The sequence below is a fragment of the Schistocerca serialis genome, chromosome 9, assembly GCF_023864345.2.
Source record: "Schistocerca serialis cubense isolate TAMUIC-IGC-003099 chromosome 9, iqSchSeri2.2, whole genome shotgun sequence".
Classification (NCBI taxonomy): domain Eukaryota; kingdom Metazoa; phylum Arthropoda; class Insecta; order Orthoptera; family Acrididae; genus Schistocerca; species Schistocerca serialis.
In genome coordinates this window covers 325,133,889-325,152,115 of record NC_064646.1, presented here as the reverse complement: position 1 = coordinate 325,152,115, position 18,227 = coordinate 325,133,889, and positions in this window count along the sequence as shown.

The window sequence follows — 18,227 nt, the reverse complement described above, 5'->3', positions numbered from 1 at the left end:
ACGCCGATTTTGGGTTATAGCAGCGACATATTATCATACCAGAGAGCTGGGAATTGGCGAAAACCCTTGAATTTAAGGTTTTTTGAGTGTATGTGTTCGTAGGGCTATAATACTTGAAGTTGTGTAGATGTTGTAACAGTATGGTTATATTCTGCACGAAGTACTCTTACATTAGCTTAATGACTTGTCCTCCAAACTGAGTAGCCTGACTATGAGGCTAGGTTTCTGCGCAAGATGGCTTATTTCCAATACACTGTACCATAGGTATCCCAGAACGTGACAGCGTCGCATATTAGGATATGCTATTTCGTTCTAGGATAACTTCAGCTTGCCATTCTAATATTATATGGATTCAGACTCATGTATTAATTAAGTGGTTGACAATTTTGTGAACTTTGTGAAGCCATCTGATGATCATATCGTGCTAATTCTTACTGGGCATCGTATCACATTTGTGTGATACACAAAGCAAGAGAAAAATATGTCCACATCGTCTGTTCATCACACCCCCATTATACACATAAAATGCAGCTTCTTGTTTGGAATTCATGGGACGGTTTTCAATACATTTTCACTAAGAAATATAAACTTGGAGGGCAAATAATCCAGTCCAAGCAGTAAGTCAAATAACACAACGCTATGTATCGATCAAGAACATGTCCCGTCTACTTTCCTCCTAATTGAATAAAATATGTCATAAACAGCATTGTTCTTCTAGATGTCTCAACTCATTTGCTTCTAGCGAGCAAAGTATCTGTTGGACTGTTCTAGCCAGGAAGTGGCAAACGCCAAAATGACTACAGAGAAAAACAAGTGCTTAAAATTTAAGAATTTCCACCATCTGTAGCGTTGCTCCTTTGCAGTATTCGCTGACATCGAATGCCTCCTCGCTCTTGTAACAGGCTGTGAGGGTGACCCCGTTGTTTCCCATACAACGTAAGCAGAGTGACACATACTATATGTGGCAGCAACTCCAGTTGTATACACGCATTACTCAAATCTTAATCATTGTGAATCAGACGTGGGGGACAAAACTGTGTGATGTTTGCTCTCTAAGCTCGAACAACTTATAATGGAAGTTGAGATATTTATTACACCAACATTCCCATGACTGAATCGCAGGAAAACGACGAAGTATATGGGAATAACGTTTACTGTCGTATTTGATGGCTGTCATTAGACTGAGACGCGCCACTAGAGAAACTTGCTGAGACAATGAGTCAAAATGACATAGACCTCATTGGAGCTGCACCAACCTGAAACAAAGTTTCAGCTCGTGGCGAAGAATTGAGTCTCCCCATACAAATATGTTGATTCAGTGGAGAGATTCAACAAAACCATATTGCCCGACATAACGAAATTCATCAGTAGTTTTACAGTCGATGTCGTAACGGATGCAAGATACGGGCATGAAATGACTGGCAAGAGTTCTACATCTCTAAATTAGGAGAGTATGCGAAGCTTTATATGGATAATTGCATACCCTTACTTGTGGATACTTTCAAGAAATTCCGGAGTCTATGCGTTACCATATAAAACGCTATCACGCTTACCAAATAACCCTGTGCCGAAACGCACCGCTCTTCTTTGGATCTTCTCTATCTCCTCTGTCAACCCGACCAGGTAAGAATCCCACACTGATGAGTATAGGTCGAACGAGTGTTTTGTAAGCCACCTCCTTTGTTGATGGACTACATTTGCTAAGGACTCTCCCAATGAATCTCAACCTGGCATCCACCCCACCAACAATTAATTTTATATGATCATTCCACTTCAAATCGTTCCGTACGCATACTCCCAGATATTTTACGGAAGTAACTGTTAACGGTGTTTGTTCCGCTATCATATAATCATACAATAAAGGATCCTTCTTTCTATGTATTCGCAATACATTACATTTGTCTGTGTTAAGGGTCAGTTGCCACTCTTGCATTTCGCTGCAATTTTCTAATGCTGCAACTTCTCTGCATACTACAGCATCATCCGCGAAAAGCCGCATGGAACTTCCGACACTATCTACTAGGTCATTTATATATATTGTGAAAAGCAATGGTCCCATAACACTCCCCTGTGGCACGCTTTAACGTCTGTAGACGTCTCTCCATTGAGAACAACATGCTGTGTTCTGTTTGCTAAAAACTCTTCAATCCAGCCACACAGCTGGTCTGATATTCCGTAGGCTCTTATTTTGTTTATCAGGCGACAGTGCGGAACTGTATCTGACGCCTTCCGGAAGTCAAGGAAAATGGCATCTATCTGGGAGCTTGTATCTAATGTTTTCTGGGTCTCATGAACAAATAAAGCGAGTTGGGTTACACACGATCGCAATTTCCGGAATCCATGTTGATTCTTACAGATTAGATTTTGGGTTTCCAGAAATGACATGATACGCACTTGATAATTTGAGTGACATCCTGTACCTGCATATAAACAACAAGGTCAAGTCATGCAACAATCTCAGCCAATTGGAGGTTAGGCGCACAGGGCACATCATAAATGGCATGATGCATACAGCGATTTGCCGCTATGTTCGGAGTGCCTAAATCCATGCAGTGGTTCGCTTCCCAAATTTATGATAACGCTGGTGGATAAACAAATACATTATGTACTACAGAAACCTCCAGTAGTGCACCAAGTTGGGTATGAAAACGAGTAGAATCATCTGCATTATCTCCTCCTCACGCTTGTTGAATGAGTGTATTGTTAATAACACCGACAAGAGGGCTTCCACAGTGTGTGGTTTTGAAAATAATTTTTTAAACTTAAAATTAATGCAGTTTTCAGGAAACAATGGAGAATATTAGAAATCACAGCGAAATTAACTTATTTATCAGCTGGGAGAGGCAGAGAACTATATCACCAGGATACGTTTTAAATGGGCTACTATCTTCAATCAAGAATTCGTCGATCTGGAGATGACTAAGGTTTCGATAGAGTTCACGAAACTTGCTTATGTCGGTATGTGTCTATTGGACCTATCAAAGCTCAATATATACCTCTCTCATTACAGATTTGTGAAATCTCATTTTGCAGATCCAAAGTTACTTTATGCAGATACAGACAGTTTCATCTACTGGGTGAAGGGTTTTTATTCATATAAATTTATAAGCTGTCACCCTAACTCAGACGACACCTCTGGATACACAGCCGATAATCATTATGGCATAACGCTTGGAAACAATAACGTTATCGGTCTAATGAAGAACGATTGTGTACTTCGTGAGCCTGGATCAAAAAGAACGCACACTGTACAGACAAAGGAGAGCGGAGAGCGTGCATCGTGCGGCACCAATGGCTCTCACAACTGATGAATACAAGGACTGCTTGATGAGAGTTGATAGCGGTGCTCCACCTGCTCCTCAGCGTATGGAACACCAAGTAAGCACTCGGTCACGAGACCACGTGGTACACAGTGTATCGCCTCAGAAAGTCAGGCTGTCGCCTCGTCAACATAATGCCATACTATTCCACACACATAAACACTTTTTCACTATATATATATATATATATATATATATATATATATATATATATATATATATATATATATACACAGGGTGTTTCAAAAATGACCGGTATATTTGAAACGGCAATAAAAACTAAACGAGCAGCGATAGAAATACACCGTTTGTTGCAATATGCATGGGACAACAGTACATTTTCAGGCGGACAAACTTTCGAAATTACAGTAGTTACAATTTTCAACAACAGATGGCGCTGCAAGTGATGTGAAAGATATAGAAGACAACGCAGTCTGTGGGTGCGCCATTCTGTACGTCGTCTTTCTGCTGTAAGCGTGTGCTGTTCACAACGTGCAAGTGTGCTGTAGAAAACATGGTTTATTCCTTAGAACAGAGGATTTTTCTGGTGTTGGAATTCCACCGCCTAGAACACAGTGTTGTTGCAACAAGACGAAGTTTTCAACGGAGGTTTAATGTAACCAAAGGACCGAAAAGCGATACAATAAAGGATCTGTTTGAAAAATTTCAACGGACTGGGAATGTGACGGATGAACGTGCTGGAAAGATAGGGCGACGGCGTACGGCAACCACAGAGGGCAACGCGCAGCTAGTGCAACAGGTGATCCAACAGCGGCCTCGGGTTTTCGTTCGCCGTGTTGCAGCTGCGGTCCAAATGACGCCAACGTCCACGTATCGTCTCATGCGCCGGAGTTTACACCTCTATCCATACAAAATTCAAACGCGGCAACCCCTCAGCGCCGCTACCATTGCTGCACGAGAGACATTCGCTAACGATATAGTGCACAGGATTGATGACGGCGATATGCATGTGGGCAGCATTTGGTTTACTGACGAAGCTTATTTTTACCTGGACGGCTTCGTCAATAAACAGAACTGGCGCATATGGGGAACCGAAAAGCCCCGTGTTGCAGTCCCATCGTCCCTGCATCCTCAAAAAGTACTGGTCTGGGCCGCCATTTCTTCCAAAGGAATCATTGGCCCATTTTTCAGATCCGAAACGATTACTGCATCACGCTATCTGGACATTCTTCGTGAATTTGTGGCGGTACAAACTGCCTTAGACGACACTGCTAACACCTCGTGGTTTATGCAAGATGGTGCCCGGCCACATCTCACGGCCGACGTCTTTAATTTCCTGAATGAATATTTCGATGATCGTGTGATTGCTTTGGGCTATCCGAAACATACAGGAGGCGGCATGGATTGGCCTCCCTATTCGCCAGACATGAACCCCTGTGACTTCTTTCTGTGGGGACACTTGAAAGACCAGGTGTACCGCCAGAATCCAGAAACAATTGAACAGCTGAAGCAGTACATCTCATCTGCATGTGAAGCCATTCCGCCAGACACGTTGTCAAAGGTTTCGGGTAATTTCATTCAGAGACTACGCCATAGTATTGCTACGCATGGTGGATATGTGGAAAATATCGTACTATAGAGTTTCCCAGACCGCAGCGCCATCTGTTGTTGACAATTGTAACTACTGTAATTTTGAAAGTTTGTCTGCCTGAAAATGTACTGTTGTCCCAAGCATATTGCAACAAATGGTGTATTTCTATCGCTGCTCGTTTAGTTTTTATTACCGTTTCAAATATACCGGTCATTTTTGAAACACCCTATACATATATATATATATATATATATATATATATATATATATATATATATATATATAGTGAAAATGTGTGTGTGTGTGAGTGAGTGTGTACAATATACACACATGACAAATAGTGCGCAATCAACTCTCACATACCTATTTACACTATGACAAAAGGGCCACTATACTATTCCACATACATAAACTCATATATATATAGTGAAAATGAGTTTATGTAAATAGGTATGTGAGAGTTGGCTGCGCACTGTTTGTCATGTGCGTATGTTGTACAAGGGCGCACTGAAAAATAATGTCTCCGAATTTTTAATGAGAAAACTCTTAAAGCTTTTTAAATACAACAAACGTTGTTAATATTCTATATTTTTATTCTTCGTGTCAACGTATTTACAGCCCTCTACCGCCACAGAGGTCTGAATTGTGGCTTGTAACATGGCGGTGTGGAGCGTCTCTAAGTCCGTGCGTGAGAAACACCGTGCTTTAATCAAGAGTCGAATTCGAAGAGTTTGTCCATACAGGGTGACAACGTTGAGAAATAAAAATGAAGACATGAAGAAGACAGTTGTAGAAAGTTAATAACGTTTGTTTTATTTAAAAAACTGTGTTTTCACATAAAAAATTCGGAGACATTACGTTTCAAGCACATTCTCGTATATATGTATTACGCGCACGTTTGAATTGATTGTACACTATTGTGTGTGTGTGTGTGTGTGTGTGTGTGTGTGTGTGTGTGTGATTGTGTGGGTTTTAGGCAGACGCATGAAGGAAGGATGTTACATTAAAGAATGATAAACGCAAAAAAGTCTTTACTGAAACAGTGGTATCAAACAAAGACTTTTTATATTTTCAAAAGAGATTGTCATAGGAAAGGTACTCTACATATTCTTCTTTAATGTCTCATGTTAGTAGTTTTTGTGTAAAAAGTACCTCTGAACATAAAAGTTTCGAGTCATTACTGTTATAGTGCATCTGAATGTATTACTGCCGAAGGAAAAGTATCTTTGCACACATTCTACAAAAAACTTCTTATCAAAGAAAATATTATATCAATACTTAGTGAATAAACCAGAAATTAATTTGCTAACATATTTCTCTATTGTTTTTCTTACTTACAAAAACCCCATACCTAGACTCCCCACAAACCTAACCACATTGGCAGTTCCTCTGCATATATATGTAGATTCATTCTAGCTGAAATGAAACACAGTTTAGAGAGATTTGATTTATTTCCCTTTTATTATTTCAGCTAACGTTGTAGGATTTGCATATATCTTTATCAGCGACTGGTAGTCGTGATGCATCACTTATACTGCATCAGAAGCAAAACATACTATCGAAATTAGTGGTGAAAGCTCCCTCTAAAGTGTTCTGATGGGTGATCTTTGAAAGCAGTCATCATACATTTCCAAAAAATTCATACGTGTACTCCCACCACCTCAGACAACCATTCACACCACACTCCATTTCAGAGTTAGCGCACATCAAATGTATGACGCTGATTCCTGAAAGTGAGTGTACTGTCCGGTACTCTCGTTGTCGTACACGTTAATTGTTCTTGGGTAATTCGTAACACACACTGTAGGACAACGAGCCGTTTGAGCGTTGAACTGTAGATTGTCTTTACAGAATTCTGACACAACTTGTATGATTCATAGTACCATAGCACTACTTTCGTGCAACTAAACAGAGGATTTTTCAAACGTTGCCACTGTAGTTGTTGTTGTTGTTGTTCTTGTTGTTGTGGTCTTCAGTCAAAAAAATGGTTCAAATGGCTGAGCACTATGGGGCTTAACTTCTTAGGTCATCAGTCCCCTAGAACTTAGAACTACTTAAACCTAACTAACCTAAGGACATCACACACATCCATGCCCGAGGCAGGATTCGAACCTGCGACCGTAGCGGTCAAGCGGTTCCAGACTGAAGCGCCTAGAACCGCTCAGACACACCGGCCGGCGGTCTTCAGTCCAGAGACTGGTTTGACGCAGATCTCTATGCTGCACTATCCTGCGCAGGCCTCTTCATGTCCCAGTACCTACTGCAACCTACATCCCTCTGAATCTGCTTAGTGTATACATCTCTTGGTCTCCCTCTACGATTTTTACCCTCCATGCTTCCCTATAATACTAAATTGGTGATTCCTTGCTGCTGCAGAAAGTGTCCTACCAACCTACCACTTCTTCTAGTCGTTCTGCCACAAATTCCTCTTCTCCCCAATTCTATTCAGCACATCCTCATTAGTTATATTATCTACCCATCTAACCTTCAGCACTCTTCTGTAGCACCACATTTCGAAAGCTTCTATTCCGTTCTTGTCTAAACTGTTAATCGTCCATGTTTCACTTCCATACAAAGCGATTAGAAACGATTTCCTGACACTTAAATCTATACTCGAGATTAACAAGTTTCTATTTTTCATAAACGCTTTCCTTGCCATTGCCAGTCTGCATTTCATATCCTCTCCACTTCGGCCATCATCAGTTATTTAGCTCCCTAAATAGCAAAACTCATCTACTACTTTAAGTGTCTAATCTCCTACTGCAATTCCCTCAGCACCATATGATTCAATTCGACTACATACCATTATCCTCGTTTTGCTTTTGTTGATGTTCATCTTATATCCTACTTTCAAGACACTTTCCATTCCGTTCAACTGCTCTTTCAGGTTCTTTGCTGTCTCTGACAGAGTTACAATGTCATCAGGAAACCTCAAAGTTTTTATTTCTTCTCCATGGATTTTAATTATTACTGCAAACTTTTCTTTTGTTTCCTTTACTGCTTCTCAGTATACAAATTGAATAACATCGGGGATAGACTAAAGTCCTGTCTCACTCTTTTCTCAACCAGTGTGTCCCTTTCGTGCCCCTTGACTCTTATAATTGCAGTCTGGTTCAGTAAAAATTGTAAATAGCCTTTCGCTCCTTGTATTATACCCCTGCCACTTTCAGAACTTGAAAGAGAGTATTCCAGTCAACATTGTCAAAAGCTTTCTCCAAGTCTAAAAATGCTAGAAGCGTAGGTTTGCCTTTCCATGATCCATCTTGTAAGATAAGTCGTAGGGTCAGTATTTCCTCATGTGTTCCAACATTTCTACGGAATCTAAACTGATCTTCCCCGCTGTCGGCTTTTGCCAGTTTTTCCATTCGTCTGTAAAGAATTCGTATTAGTATTTTGCAGCCGGAACTTATTAAACTGATAGTTCGGTAATTTTCATACCTGTCAACATTTGCTTTCTTTGGGATTGGAATTATTATATTCTTCTTGAAGTCTGGTGGTATTCCGCCTGCCCCATACATCTTGCTGACCAGATGGTAGTTTTGGCATGGCTGGCTCTCCCAAGGCTAGAAGTAGTTGTCTACTCCCAGTGCAATGTTTCGACTTAAGTCTTTCAGTGCTATGTCAAACTATTCACGCAGTATCATACCTCCCATTTCATCTACATCCACGTCCTCTTCCATTTCCATAATATTTCCCTCAAGTACATCGCCGTTCTATGGGCCCTGTGTGTACTCCTTCGACCTTTCTGCCTTCCTTCTGTGTTTAGAACTGGTTTTTCATCCGAGCTCTTGATATCGACAGAAGTGGTTCTCTTTTCTCAAAAGGTAGGCAGTATCTATCTTACCCCTAGAGATATACAGGGTGTTACAAAAAGATACGGCCAAACTTTCAGGAAACCTTCCTCACACACAAAGAAAGACAATATGTCATATGGACATGTGTCCGGAAACGCTTACTTTCCATATTAGAGCTCATTTTATTACTTCTCTTCAAATCACATTAATCATGGAATGGAAATACACAGCAACAGAACGTACCAGCGAGACTTCAAACACTTTGTTACAGGAAATGTTCAAAATGTCCTCCGTTAGCGAGGATACATGCATCCACCCTCCGTCGCATGGAATCCCTGATGCGCTGATGCAGCCCTGGAGAATGGCGTATTGTATCACAGCCGTCCACAATACGAGCACGAAGAGTCTCTACATTTGGTACCTGGGTTGCGTAGACAAGAGCTTTCAAATGCCCCCATAAATGAAAGTCAAGAGGGCTGAGGTCAGGAGAGCGTGGAGGCCATGGAATTGGTCCGTCTCTACCAATCCATTGGTCACAAAATATGTTGTTGAGAAGCGTACGAACACTTCGACTGAAATGTGCAGGAGCTCCATCGTGCATGAACCACATGTTGTGTCGTACTTGTAAAGGAACATGTTCTAGCAGCACAGGTAGAGTATCCCGTATGAAATCATGATAACGTGCTCCATTGAGCGTAGGTGGAAGAACGTGGGGCCCAATCAAGACATTACCAACAATGCCTGCCCAAACGTTCACAGAAAATCTGTGTTGATGACGTGATTACACAATTGCGTGCGGATTCACGTCAGCCCACACATGTTGATTGTGAAAATTTACAATTTGATCAAGTTGGAATGAAGCCTCATCCGTAAAGAGAACATTTGCACTGAAATGAGGATTGACACATTGTTGGATGAACCATTCGCAGAAGTGTACCCGTGGAGGCCAATCAGCTGCTGATACTGCCTGCACACGCTGTACATGGTACGGAAACAACTGGTTCTCCCGTAGCACTCTTCATACAGTGACGTGGTAAACGTTACCTTGTACAGCAGCAACTTCTCTGACGCTCACATTAGGGTTATCGACAACTGCACAAAGAATTGCCTCGTCCATTGCAGGTGTCCTCGTCGTTCTAGGTCTTCCCCAGTCACGAGTCATAGGCTGAAATGTTCCGTGCTCCCTACGACGCCGATCAATTGCTTCGAACGTCTTCCTGTCGGGACACCTTCGTTCTGGAAATCTGTCTCGATACAAACGTACCGCGCCACGGCTATTGCCCCGTGCTAATCCATACATCAAATGGGCATCTGCCAACTCCGCATTTTTAAACATTGCACTGACTGCAAAACCACGTTCGTGATGAACACTAACCTGTTGATCCTACGTACTGATGTGCTTGATGCAAGTACTGTAGAGCAATGAGTCGCATGTCAACACAAGCAGCGAAATCAATATTACCTTCCTTCAATTGGGCCAACTGGCGGTGAATCGAGGAAGTACAGTACATACTGACGAAACTAAAATGAGCTCTTACATGGAAATTATGCGTTTCCGGACACATGTCCAAATAACATCTTTTCTTTATTTGTGTGTGAGGAATGTTACCTGAAAGTTTGGCCGTACCTTTTTGTACCACCCTGTACGCCTCTACATCCTAAGCATCCCTGCTTAGCCAGTTTGCACTTCCTGTCGATTTCATTTTTGACCTTTTTGTCTGCTTCATTTACTGCATTTTTATATTTTCTCCTTTCATGAATTAAAACTCTACCATCTGGTGAGCAAGATGTATGAAACAGGCGAAATACCCTCAGACTTCAAGAAGAATATAATAATTCCAATCCCAAAGTAAGCAGGTGTTGACAGATGTGAAAATTACCGAACTATCAGTTTAATAAGTCACGGCTGCAAAATGCTAACGCGAATTCTTGACAGACGAATGGAAAAACTAGTAGAAGCCGACCTCGGGGAAGATCAGCTTGGATTCCGTAGAAATATTGGAACACGTGAGGCAATACTGACCCTACGACTTATCTTAGAAGCTAGATTAGGGAAAGGCAAACCTACATTTCTAGCATTTGTAGACTTAGAGAAAGCTTTTGACAATGTTGACTAGAATACTCTCTTTAAATTCTGAAGGTGGTAGGGGTAAAATACAGGGAGCGAAAGGCTATTTACAATTTGTACAGAAACCAGATGGGAGTTATAAGAATCGAGGGACATGAAAGGGAAGCAGTGGTTGGGAAGGGAGTGAGACAGGGTTGTAGCCTCTCCCCGATGTTATTCAATCTGTATATTGAGCAAGCAGTGAAGGAAACAAAAGAAAAACTCGGAGTAGGTATTAAAATCCATGGAGAAGAAATAAAAACTTTGAGGTTCGCCGATGACATTGTAATTCTGTCAGAGACAGCAAAGGACTTGGAAGAGCAGTTGAACGGAATGGATAGTGCCTTGAAAGGAGGATATAAGATGAACAAAAGCAAAACGAGGATAATGGAACGTAGTCAAATTTAATCGGCTGATGCGGAGGGAATTAGGTTAGAAAATGAGACACTCAAAGTAGTAAAGGAGTTTTGCTATTTGAGGAGCAAAATAACTGATGATGGTCGAAGTAGAGAGGATATAAAATGTAGACTGGCAATGGCAAGGAAAGCGTTTCTGAAGAAGAGAAATTTGTTAACATCGAGTATAGATTTAATTGTCAGGAAGTCGTTTCTGAAAGTATTTGTATGGAGTGTAGCCATGTATGGAAGTGAAACATGGACGATAAATAGTTTAGACAAGAAGAGAATAGAAGCTTTCGAAATATGGTGCTACAGAAGAATGCTGAAGATTAGATGGGTAGATCACATAACTAATGAGGAGGTATCGGATAGGATTGGGGAGAAGAGAAGTTTGTGGCACAACTTTAGTAGAAGAAGGGATCGGTTGGTAGGATATGTTCTGAGGCTTCAAGGGATCACCAATTTAGTATTGGAGGGCAGCGTGGAGGGTAAAAATCGTAGAGGGAGACCAAGAGATGAATACACTACACAGGTTCAGAAGTATGTACGTTGCAGTAGGTACTGGGAGATGAAGAAGCTTGCACAGGATAGAGTAGCATGGAGAGCTCAGGACTGAAGACCACAACAACAACAACACGAATTAAATTCAATATCTCTTCTGTTACCCAAGGATTTCTACCACCCCTCATCTATTTACCTACTTCATCCGCTGCTGCCTTCACTATTTCATCTCTCAAAGCTACCCATTCCTCTTCTCACCACTACGCTGAACTATTCATTGGAGGGCGTGCCCACGACCACACGTTTACTCCCACTCGCTTCAGTGAGCGTGTTGCCGATGGTGATGGCGGGGAACTCGAAATCTGAGAAAAAGGTCTCTCTTACATCCTGCTGCTCCTATATACAGGGTGCGGCCCCCAAAAACAGGGCAAATTACAATTTGAATTTCCGACCTTATCGTACTTCTGCCAGAGGTCGCGATTGGCGTCCTTGGAAGCCATACGCATCTAATAAACAGTCATAACCTCATAATCGCGGATATGTTGCGGACAACTGCGGAATACAACCGAAGAGCAGCGATTATCGAAACGCTCTGGGCGTTCGCCGACTGAAACAGATTCGTCGGGTACCCGATATCAGTTGTTTACGATATTGTGGCCAAGTATAATGCTTCGGAGAAGTCTGGGGAAGGTTCCGCTAACCAAAAAAAAAAAAACTTAATATCCGAGGTCATCAGTCCCCTAGACTTAGAACTACTTAAACCCAACTAAGGACATCACTCACATCCATGTCCGAGCCTGGATTCGAACCTGCGACCGTAGCAGCAGCGCGGTTCCGGTCTGAAGCGCCTAGAACCTTTCGGTCACAGAGGCCGGCTTCCGCTAATCCGGCAAGGAAAACTCATCCGAGGAAATGCGTGTCACGAACTGCGGCAGTCATCGAAAATGCTAAGGCGCTGATTTCGGAGGACCTGGGGCAATCACTGATGAAATTAACGTCAATATTGAATGTCAGAGAGACCAATGCGTCGGATGGCAGGGGAGATACGAGCCATTTCGTCCAAAACTGGCTTTCGGATAACGTTGACATATTCTGGTCTAAGGAATTCTGGCCCCCGAATTCGACTACTAAATTTGGAGCGTAGTCGAAAGAGTTACCAGTAAGACGAAGCACCCTAATTTCGCATCTCTACGCATCGCTATCGAAGCAGCATTCGCGAATATGGGCAGCGCTGCTTTAAAGAGTGAGTGCAATCGCTTCTGGACAAGATTGGAGGCGGTCATTGCAGCTGAAAGGGGTTACTCTTGAAAGATATCACTAGTTATATGTAAAAGGATTTTCATTTTCGTTTGAATTTTGTTTTAATGAATTTGTTTTTAAAAAAGAAGTTTCATTTGTCCGGATGTAAGCGCCGCACCCTGTATTCGCCAACGTGCTGCTGCACGTACGAGAATAATGAGCCACTGCATCACCAGTGGTTCGTTGCGCACTGTAAGATAAATAATAATCAATGTAACACATATAATGAGCAGTGAGGAAGATGGAATGATGAATAATACATACATTCGAATGTGAAAGTCTTGTTCTTCTTTTCACTCTCTCTGGAGGAGGTGACTGATCCATGTTGGACGTTGCTGGCGCTTGATGGTGATCGACCGACTTACGAGGACTGATCAACAACTGCTGAGACGTATTATTTCACATATATTTATAACTCCATTTCAGTGTTTCATGATCTTTTTTAAAGTACCCCCCCCCCCTCCTCCCACTACTTGAATGTACTTTTTGTAGCGTCTCTGCCAGTCCTCGAACACATGGTGTAGGTCACTCTTTCTCAGGTCCTTGAAATCGCCTCACTTTTCCTGAGCATTGCTTCAGAGTTCTTAAATCAAATGCCCCGCAAATCTGCCTTTACTTATGGGAACAAAAAAGTCATAAGTTGCAAGATCGCGGCTATAAGGCGGATACGGTACACAGGTGGTGTTGAATTGCCCAGAATCTAAATGACTTTATTTGCAACGTGAGGCCGTGCATTGTCACGAGGAAGTAGGCACACACTCCGAGAAACTTCTGGCCGTTTCCTTACAATGTGCTTGATTAATGTAGCCAATACTGATGTACAGTATGCTGCTGTAACAGCAGTGTGAACTGCATACTGGTAAATCATTCTATGACAGTTAAAAAAATGTGATCACCATTATTTTCTCCGCAGATGAAAGAACTTTTGCCTTTTTTTGGTGTTCGAGAACCTGGCGATTTCCACACTGTGCTCGCTAATTTTCCTTCCGGATCATAATAATGTAGCCACGACTCGTCACTGGCGATAATCGAATCCAGAAACACATTACCCTTATCACAAAGAGACGCGGCACCTCACTGAATGTCTCCATTCGCGCAGCCTTTTGTTCGGGAGTCAATAGACGTCGCTTCCGACAGGCAAAAACACGCGTCATATGGAGAGGATCATGCATAATCATAATAACATTGCCACATGAATTCTCAACACTTCACAGAGATTACGTAATGTTATCCTCCGATCCTCACGGACAATCCAAACAGCTGTGTTGATGTTGATTTCAGTCACAGCAGAAGTCGAAACACCAGGCCCAACATGCTTAACACAGACAAGTCTTTGAAGTCCTTGAACCACCCAAACACTGTTGCACTAGATAATGCATCTTCACTATACACTTGCTGCAACTTTTTGAAAGTTTCATTGGTTGTATCATTTAAACGCCACAGAATTTTATTGCACCGTACTCTTCCTTTTGCATCACCTCCATTGTTTGGTATGCGAAATGCAAAGAGCGTCTACAAAAATAAAACATTACTGCCAACCTACTGATACGAGATTGCTGCTGCCCCTGGACATTATACACAAAAACCCACTCTTTTCAAATTTTCGTGGCACAAATAGGAAACTATCATGGAAACTACAGGAAAACATCATTCTCGGTCTTTGTTGACCAACCCTCGTACACTGCATGGAGGAAAAGTCCATTTTATGATAGGGGCACCCACACCGCTAAGAGTGATGGTGGTGGGGTGAGGGGGGGAGGGAACCTGCAACAATAGCACATCTCCCCGCTTCGGGCTAGAGGATTAGGGGAGAGGAGGCCGCCATTTTGTAAGTCAGAAATTATGGTAATTAAGATTAGTCTCGAAGCATTTGGTCAAAAATTAGACTTGCATAAACATAAGAGCGTACATATGTAGTTTATTTAAGTAAACATAACAAGTGATCAATTTTTGCATAAAGGTGATAGGCCAAGTGACTGGTTTGTTTGCATAAGGAGGCTCTGCTATGCTACTTCAGTCTGATTCATTGCTCCTAGAAACATGAAATTTGGAGGGAACTTTCATTGTGTACCTTAGACACCATTCAAAATTCAACTCCACGGGGGGTATATATGGTATGAACTGCATAATTAAAATTTCAGTCTACCGTTGGCGCCGCGGAAATTTATCGACAATAAGGGTAGCATTAGGTTCACTCAAACGAAAATAATTTACGTAGCAACGGACGCAGACAGCGAGTCGTAACGAAACAAGAAAAGCCAATCTCCAACGTACTAATCAACATTGTTCACAAAGACTTGTTCTGAAACGTCTAACATAGAAACTGATAGTTACATACACTAGTGAAGTGAAGTTGATGATGATACTGTGTGTGTTTTTGTCCGATTGGCATCCTGTAACTTCTAAGGAATCTCCTACCTTGTGATCAGAAGACTTCAAGCATCAGATACAGAGACAGGGAGAGAAGCAGATGGCGGTGTAGACCTCTTAACGTCCACGTTTCTGAAGTAAACCGCTTTCAGCTGCATGTGAACGTTTACAGGAGTATGGCTGGTTTTGTGACTTCACATCACATTGTCAGTTGTACATCCACAAGATAATAAACGTACAATCAACATTATGACAAAAATATGCTCATTCCAATAATGCATTCTCTATGACAACCAATATAACATACTCACGTATCAGTAAAAACACTTAAGCCCTGGTACGGGAAGGAGTGAGACTCAAACTTGTCAAAACAGAATAATGTTACCCGCAACATTCAGAGCGTCATAGTTCACATTAATCAGTTGAAAAAGTGGCATGTTAAAAGTGCGTTTACCTGCAATGTAAGGGCAAAATAAGAAAGAAAGAAAAGGTAAAAGCCCCAGCTAGCAACACTGAAAGGCAATGGTTAAGAAAACTCACTTCATACTATGAAGCGGAGGACAGTAACCCTCCAAGCGCCTCACCTCTAATCATTGTGCTCCTTTTTGTCACTGAGAGCACTACTGCCACCATACACGTAGCGGGAAAAATTACAAACATTTTCGCTCGTATCCAATATCTTGTGGATGATAGAGGTCCCTGTTACACATTATCACCACTTAAACTATAAAATACTTCCGGTTGTGTTCCTGTAAAAGTTCACATACAACTGAAAGTGGTTTAACTAAGGTACAAGAATTACATCAGCTGTGTTTTCCCTCAACAGAAAACTATATGTCACTTAACGTCTGACGTTACCGATGATAACGCAACTACAGCTGAGTTACTAAACATGGTGCTCCGTAATTCATTCATCAAAGAAGACGAAGTAAATATTCCAGAATTCAAATCAAGGACAACTGCAAACACGAGAAACTTAGAAGTCTATATCCTCGGTATAGTGAACCAATTTAAAGCAAATAATAAAGACAAGTCTTGCAGTCGACTTGTATACCAATTACGTCCTTTTCACGATACGCTGATACAATAGCTCCATACGTAGCAAACATATACAACCACTCGCTCAACGAAATATCTATACCTAAAGACTGGAAAGTTTCACAGATTACGTTAATTATAGACCTGTTTCACTGGTGTCGATTTACAGTAGTATTGTTGGACGTATACTGTTTATCTCGAAGAAAAATTCTGTTGACAAGTAGCCAGTTTGGATTTAGAAAATATCGTTCTAGTGAAACACAACAAACTCTTTATTCTCACCAAGTAATGAGTTCTTTCGGCAGGGGATCGCAAATTGATTCCATATTTCCAGAAATCAGATACTGGATTGTAAGGCGTACCCAGGAGCAGATATAGACTCAGATCACAATATAGTAGTGATGAAGAGTAGGCTGAAGTTCAAGACATTACTCAGGAAGAATCAATACGCAAAGAAGTGGGATACGGAAGTACTAATGAATGACGAGATATGTTTGAGGTTCTCTAACGCTATAGATACAGCAATAAGGAATAGCGCAGTAGGCAATACAGTTGAAGAGGAATGGACATCTCTAAAAAGGGCCATCACAGAAGTTGGGAAGGAAAACATAGGTACAAAGAAGGTAGCCGCGAAGAAATCATGGGTAACAGAAGAAATACTTCAGTTGATTGATGCAAGGAGAAAGTACAAACATGTTCCTGGAAAATCAGGAATACAGAAATACAAGTCGCTGAGGAATGAAATAAATAGGAGGTGCAGGGAAGCTAAGACGAAATGGCTGCAGGAAAAATGTGAAGACATCGAAAAAGATATGATTGTCGGAAGGACAGACTCAGCATACAGGAAAGTCAAAACAACCTTTGGTGACATTAAAAGTAACGGTGGTAACATTAAGAGTGCAACGGGAATTCCACTGTTAAATGCAGAGGAGAGAGCAGATAGGTGGAAAGAATACATTGAAAGCCTCTATGAGGGTGAAGATTTGTCTGATGTGATAGAAGAAGAAACAGGAGTCGATGTAGAAGAGATAGGGGATCCAGTATTAGAATCGGAATTTAAAAGAGCTTTGGAGGACTTACGGTCAAATAAGGCAGAAGGGATAGATAACATTCCATCAGAATTTCTAAAATCATTGGGGGAAGTGGCAACAAAACGACTATTCACGTTGGTGTGTAGAATATAAAAGTCTGGCGATATACCATCTGACTTTCGGAAAAGCATCATCCACACAATTCCGAAGACGGCAAGAGCTGAGAAGTGCGACAATTATCGCACAATCAGCTTAACAGTTCATGCATCGAAGCTGCTTACAAGAATAATATACAGAAGAATGGAAAAGAAAATTCAGAATGCGCTAGGTGACGATCAGTTTGGCTTGAGGAAAAGTAAAGGGGCGAGAGAGGCAATTCTGACGTTACGGCTAATAATGGAAGCAAGGCTAAAGAAAAATAAAGACACTTTCACAGGATTTGTCAACCTGGAAAAAGTGTTCGACAATATAAAATGGTGCAAGCTGTTCGAGATTCTGAAAAAAGTAGGGGTAAGCTATAGGGAGAGACGGGTCATATACAATATGTACAACAACCAAGAGGGAATAATAAGAGTGGACGATCAAGAACGAAGTGCTCGTATTAAGAAGGGTGTAAGACAAGGCTGTAGCCTTTCGCCCCTACTCTTCAATCTGTACATCGAGGAAGCAATGATGGAAATAAAAGAAAGGTTCAGGAGTGGAATTAAAATACAAGGTGAAAGGATATCAATGATACGATTCGCTGATGACATTGCTATCCTGAGTGAAAGTGAAGAAGAATTAAATGATCTGCTGAACGGAATGAACAGTCTAATGA